At 39.0% G+C, this 7,154-nt stretch overlaps 1 pseudogene; it reads left to right on the top strand.

Annotated features, from left to right (window-relative positions):
• Positions 1-3,876: 3,876 nt before the first annotated feature.
• LOC131752449 (fascin pseudogene) lies at positions 3,877-5,194 on the top strand (annotated as a pseudogene).
• The last annotated feature ends 1,960 nt before the right edge of the window (positions 5,195-7,154 follow it).

The raw sequence follows: 7,154 nt of genomic DNA on the forward strand, positions 1-7,154 counted from the left end.
CACATATGAACACAGATTTTTATCATATACGAAGAAAAAATCAACCCATTAATCAGTATCACAATGAGACAGGCTATCCCCACTCTTGACCAAGAGCTTATATCTTAATTTTCTGAACTGTTAAAAACCATTCAAACAATTGCCTATCTTTCACACAACTATATATCCTGCCAACTATCATTAATCTTTCTAAAGTAGAACTCAGTTATACAAGACCTTTAGAAAATGGGGAAAAAAAGTGACTACTTGATTTCTTTGACTGCTCCTTTTGTTCACTATGCCAACATGCATTTTTCTAGACCACTTTCTATATACTAGGAATTGTGTTAGGTCAAACCTCTGACCTTGAAGAGTTCATGAGTTGATGGTGTTCAATTCCCTCAACCTTCTGGCGATCCTACAGTTGACACACTTCAGTTTCTGATTTCACGTTGAATATTGATTTTCCAACATTTTCAACAAAGAAAGGTCATCCTAGCAAAAGATTCTTTACTTTAGTAACAATTTAAAATTTTTTTCAAAGACAAATGCTAAAACCCATGGCCTTCATTCAAATAAGCTTTCATTTAAACAGATTTTCTTCTTTTCTCAGACTTGAATTTAGCTTGTGACTTGACAGTTGAACAGCTGTTGACTTAAATTTCCATAAGACTGTATGTTTTGAAAAAGAAGATTAAAATACCTCACTTTTCTATTCAGGTCCAACAAAAACAAGGGCAGTTAAACCTAAACTATTTGGCTAAGAAAAAGGAGATAGAATTCTTTTCTTTTGCATTGTATCCTTTCATATCACTCCCCCATATCCCCCCAACCAGGATACACACACACACACACACACACACACACACACACACACACATAGATACCTCCTGTCCCTAAAAGGAGCCCAAACTTGATTTTTCATGGAGATTTGTAGAAACACATGTAATGAAAATAGTACTGTTTATTTGACATCAAAGACCTTCTATATCTGTCTATCTTTGTCAGCAGATTTTAAAGTAATCTTGATAGCTGGCTTTATTGGATAAAATATTAAAAGCTCCACAAAAGAAAGAAAAAAATAGAAATACTCATGCACTTTAATTAAAACTTTGGAATAGAGAGCCAGGATATTTTAGGTTAAATGCAGACACACTAGCAGAACTTGTATGTACACATTCTTATTTGAACCATTCATTCGGTGCTCTTTCCTTTGTTTAAGTCTGGTGTTAATTCAAGTGGAAGAGTCGGAAGACTTTGCCTTCAGTATTTTTAAATAAAATAACCCTCTTGAAATGTATGTAACATTATAAAATCAGTGAATGCTACTTTTTTGGTAATCTGTTGAAAGGGAAATAATAAAAGTGGGTAAGACCCTTTTCTCTTATTTCATTGTATATGTAACCACAGTCCCCCGCACCCTGTTTTCATGTAGATGCAAAACAAAAAACAAGTGTACAGTTATGTTAGATCTTAAACTAGAGAAGAATTCATGTAGTTATTTAAGGATAATGAGCTACATCTACAGTATCAGTCTGGCCGACTATGTAGCAGGCTTAATCAAGCAAAGCTGAGTCAGGTACGATATTGAGTTCGGTAGGCCACACATGAAGGTTCAGGTAAGTTAGCTGAACCATAGGGACCTGCCATTTAAAAAATAGATCTTCAAAGTTCTGTACGTATTTTATTAGATTTCACATTGTAAAATCATCCTGTTTGTAAAACAGCCAGTGTTACATGTTCTCCAGAAAAAAAGCATTTAATGAATGTGAATTTTTATTAAACAACTTGGAATACAATTCTGATCATCAATATGACTGAAATTCTATGAGAATCCATCCACTCACTCAACCCGTGTTTATTGAGCACTTGCTGGCTTCATTCAGCAAACATTCTTTGAGCACCTTCCCTGTGACAAACATACTTGTAGATATTGAGGACACAAGAATGAAATGTCATGTCTCAGGTCTCAAGAATATAGATGAATGACAGATTGCTTCTTCCTTTAAAGAGGTGTTGACAACTCTGAGAGAAGCAGGCATAACTAATTCTATGTTACAATAACATATAAAAGAGGAATTAATAAAAATGTTGTTAGTGCTAAGATAGAAATCAATTAATTGAGTAGGGGAAGGATCAGGGAAGATTTCCCAGCAGACAAGTTATTGATAATGGTCCACTAAGGAAGAGGAGACATTCCCTAAGTAATTCAAAAGAAGGAGGAGTTCTCAAATCTATGAACGCTAAGATCGTATTTAGTTTTGACATATTTTTATTTGATCTGCTTTTTCACTTATTGTATACATACATTTCTATATAAGCTTATTGCCCTAAACCTCATCATTTCAATAGCCATATTGCATTTTAATGCATGAATAAAGTACAGCTTAATAAACTGTTCACTTACTATTAGGTATCTGGTTGTTTCTAGTGTTTCATTAAATTGCCAGATATTTCAGAAAAAAATAAATTTTGAAAAATGGAAGTACATTCACAGGATTGACCCTATAGTTTTACGGATGTTAAGAGTTTCAAGATTTATCTCTGAGGAAACTGCAACGATTTATTTTAAATACTACCAGTGATATTTAAGTACACTCGATTTCTCAGAGTTTAAGCAGTTTTTACTAGATCAACCATTAAATTTCAGCTTTACCAGGGCAAAGATTATTTCACTCATTAATATATACCTAGGACATAGCATAGTGCCTGACATAAACACTCAGTAATGAGCTGCTAAATGGATGAATAAATGAATGAATGGGTGGACACCACCATCTTAACTTACCTCTGTTGATTCAATAGGTGTAATTCAGCATCATAGAGTTTGCTTGTTAATTTATTATTTTATCATCATATACTATCCACCAAGTACTACATTAATGTTATAGGTTTACGCTGCACACAGTCTGGTTCTTAACCAGTAGACATACTACCTATTCTTCCCAGCTAAAGCATGCAAGTCTGTTATTTGCACAACTCCAGGGGTTGGTAATGACTATCTAAGCCTACTTCCTTCTTTGCCAGATATCCGCTTTGTCATCCAGCAGTGGCCATATCACCCATTTCTTACTATGGAGACTAAGATTTATTTTTCTTCTTTTGTTGGAAAAAAAAAAAAAGAAAGAAAACCACCTGAGGAAAAACGCATTTTTATCAGCATCTCCCATGATTATTTACTTTGAATACAGTCATGATGTCTGGAGGTGTTGCAGCCATCTGGAAACCACATTTCAATATACCTACAGTAAAAAAAGTAACCAGCTTCAGACAACAGAGTAGAAGAGTGTCCTTGGTAAAATTATTGAGCTGTATCAGCTCTAGATGGCCCATATCCAGACTCCCTTTTATTTAAGATAATTAAACACTGCTATTGCTTAAGTCATTCTGGGTGGGGTTTTCTATTATTTGAGTCTGAAAGTATTCCTGGCAAAATTTTACTCTGGAACTTTATGAAGGATATACTTAAACCATCCATCATAGCTTTAACGTTCTCATTTCTCTCATCACTGATCAAACTTCTTTTGATTTGGAATAAATATTACATTGTGTTTTTCTTTAATTTGACAAGTTGATTCTATTTAGGTATATCCCTTGTAGTTTATCTCAGCTTGTGGAATGAAGGAAGAGATTAATTAATTAATATTTAAACTCAGATTTAAAGCCTATGAAAACATACTGACTCATATTTCTGTATTCCTTTTTGATCATCGTTGGAATTTATGTAGTCAATTTTTAGCTTTCTTTCCACTGGACATGTTTATTCTTTCTAATATTATGTCAAAAAATTGTGGTGACTGTAGAGCACTGCTGATGGTGCGCGCACGGCTGAGGTAGCTGAACAAAGGAGCAGCCACCGACCTCCCTGGCTGCACGGGCCTCGGGTTCGCCGCCACCATGACTGCCAACTGCACGGCCAAGGCCCCGCAGATCCAGTTCAGTCTCATTAACTGCAGCAACAAGTACCTGACGGCCGAGACGTTCGGGTTCAAGGTGAACCAGTGGGCCAGCAGCCTGAAGAAGATTCAGATACGGATGCTGGTGCAGCCGGCCCGATGAGTTGGGCAGCGGGCAGCTACCTGGCAGCGGAGAAGGATGGCAACGTAACCTGCGAACACGAGGTGCCCAGCACTTTCCCATCGTGGCGCATGACGACGACGGCTGCAGGTCTCTGCAGTCCGAAGGACACTGGCCCTACTTTGGCGGCACAGAGGACCGTCTGTCGCGCTTCGCTCGGACCGCTTCGCCGAACGAGAAGTGGAGCGTGTACATCGCCACACACACGCAGGTCAACATCTGCAGCGTGGCCCGCAAAAGCTACGCGCACCTGAGCGCGCGGCCGGCGGACAAGTTCGCAGTGGACCGCGACGTGCCCTGGGACGTCAGCTAGCTCATCCTGCTGGCCTTCCAGGACCAGCGCTACAACTGGGACCCCGAGTCCACCACCGGCTACGCGCTAGAGTTCTGCTCCGGCAAGGTGGCTTTCCTCGACTGCGAGGGCCACTACCTGGCGCAATCAGGGCAAGGCCACCCAGGTGGGGAAGGACGAGCTCTTTGCCCTGGAGCAGAGCTGCGCCCAGGTCGTGCTGCAGGCGGCCGACGAGAGGAACATGTCCACGAGCCAGGCTATGGACCTGCCTGCCAATCAGGACGAACCGATTTTCCAGCTGGAGATCGACTGCTATACCAAAAAGCGCACCTTCCGCACCCACTCAGGCAAGTACTGGATGCTGACAGCCACCGGGGTGTGCAGTCCTCCACCAAGGACACCGGATGCTACTTTGACATCAAGTGGCATGATCAGAGGATTATACTGCGTGCGTCCACTGGCAAGTTTGTGACGGCCAAGAAGAATGGCCACCTGGCTGCCTTGGTGGAGACAGCAGGGGACTCGAAGCTCTTCTTCATGAAATTGATCAACAGCCTCATGATCGTGCTCTGCGGGGACCCCGGCTTCATTGGCTGCCGCAAGGTCACGGGTATCCTGGATGCCAACCGCTCCAGCTAAGACGTCTTCCCGCTGGAGTTCCGAGACGGCGCCTACAACATCAAAGACTCCACGGGCAAGACACCCCTGTGGACTTCCTCTTCGAGTTCTGCGACAGCAAGTTGGTCATCGAGGGGGGCAGGCACTACCTGCAGGAGAGTCACGCGGGGGTCCTGAGGGCCTGCGCCAACACCGTCGACCACATCACCCGCACTGTGGGAGTACTAGGCCCCGCCTCCTGCCTCCCCTTCTCCTCCCTGCCCAGGGAATATGATTTGGAGGGAATATGGCCCTGCTGACACCTTGATTTAGTATCAGTGATACTGATTTCCTGTATCTGGCTTCCAGAAATATAAAGGAAAAAAAACTTCTGTTGCTTTAAGTCATCAAGTTTGTTACAATTTGTTATAGGAGCCACAGGAAATGAATACAAATTTCTTTGATATCATTGTCATTATTCTTCTACATAAACATTATTTGTACACTGCAGTTTAATTAAAAGTTTTTCCTCTAGCAATTTTTGTTGATTTTCCTGGATATTCTCATATACAGTGATCATCTGCAAAAAAGTTTTTGTTTACTTCTTTCTTATTACTGCATTTTTGTACTTTTTTTTTTTTGGCTATTATAAGTTTTGCATGAATTCCCAATACAATACCAAAAGAATGACAGGGTTGTGTTCTAAATTACCTACATCTTGTTTTTAAGAAGAATTACTGGCACTTACTCACTGAATAGAATGATTTCTTATTCTCTTAATGTATATTTTTGTTTTATACATCTTTAGAAATATCAGGGGCTTTTACAGTATTTCACCGTATAACAGATGTAGAATGATATCAAATGACAATCAAATTATAGTGTAGTACCTGTGAAATACATACATCTTATGTGACATATTAAGTTAATCATTTCTTGATGGTTATCATCATGTGGTTGAATTTATATACTGAGCTCTTATTTATACATATACATATATTTAAAGATCACTCTGCTAATAGATAGTTTACTCACTACTCGCCTAAGAAGTTTGCCAAATCAAGTCTTTGGGCTTTTTCTCTAAGATCTTGGAAGCAGAGTTACCTGTTGATAAAAACTATAGAGTTGCAGATTCTGAAGGAAAAATTTCCAAGTACTGAGAAGGCAAATACCCCAAAGTATTTTTCTTTATTTGAAAAATAGGGTCATAGAATGATGATGCCAAATTGCCAAGAATAGAGGATTTTAAAGCTAGAAAGTGGTATATTTAGGCCAATATTGGAAGGACTGAAGGAATGTCTCAGTTTTTCCTGAGAGGAAAACAACTGGATTTAGAGGAATGTCATTAAATGGGACAGATCCATTGTCTGCTTTAACACGTGGTATCTAAGAGCAATGGCAATTTGATAGGGAAGAACATACAGTTCAGATAATTAAAACTGAGATCTTGGGAACCATTGAAAAATCCTTGCAAAAGCCTCGCAAGGAAGCGGTGAAACCACGGACCTTAAAGAAAATGTGGATGCTTGGGCAATGAGCCCATGAGCCATGATCCGGAGAAACAAAAACCCAGAAGACACGTCTCCAAATGTTCTTCACAACTTATGTCTCTGTTCCTCCACCAACTCTATAAGGAGAGAAACCCCCAAAACTTTGCTAGAATGAATTTTTTTCCAGCCAGGTCAATGGAGATCAGAGCAGAATTATATAAATATATATATGTATATATATAAAACATTTATTTTACTTGATTGTGGTGCAGAAAATTTATACATACTAAACATGTCTTTCCTCACTAAAAGTACTTAACCGCTGAGTTATACTTTAATGTAATGTATAAATTATGTTTAATCTGTATCTAAATTCATGAATGATGTGCCACTCATTTTTCTGAGTTATTCTGGCTATTTTTTTTAACTAATTTATATACACACATATGTTTGGAACAGCTATTTGTACAGCTATTTGTAACAGAGATTATTCTTTTAATATTTGTAAGCATTCTTCAGGGAATCCCTTGGCCTTTGTCTTTTAAAATTTATTTTAGTAACTTTTATAGTATTTTATTATGTTTCTTGATTATTCTTGGACTTTATTTATTTATAAGGCTATAAAATTTAACTCTTTGCCACTTCAGTCTACTCTTGCTCTTAAGTGCAGCCTATGCTTACATTAGGTTTCCTGGTTCCTATAGACACTGTTGGCTGAT

Source organism: Kogia breviceps, chromosome 3 (genome assembly GCF_026419965.1).
Source record: "Kogia breviceps isolate mKogBre1 chromosome 3, mKogBre1 haplotype 1, whole genome shotgun sequence".
Taxonomy (NCBI): Eukaryota; Metazoa; Chordata; class Mammalia; order Artiodactyla; family Physeteridae; genus Kogia; species Kogia breviceps.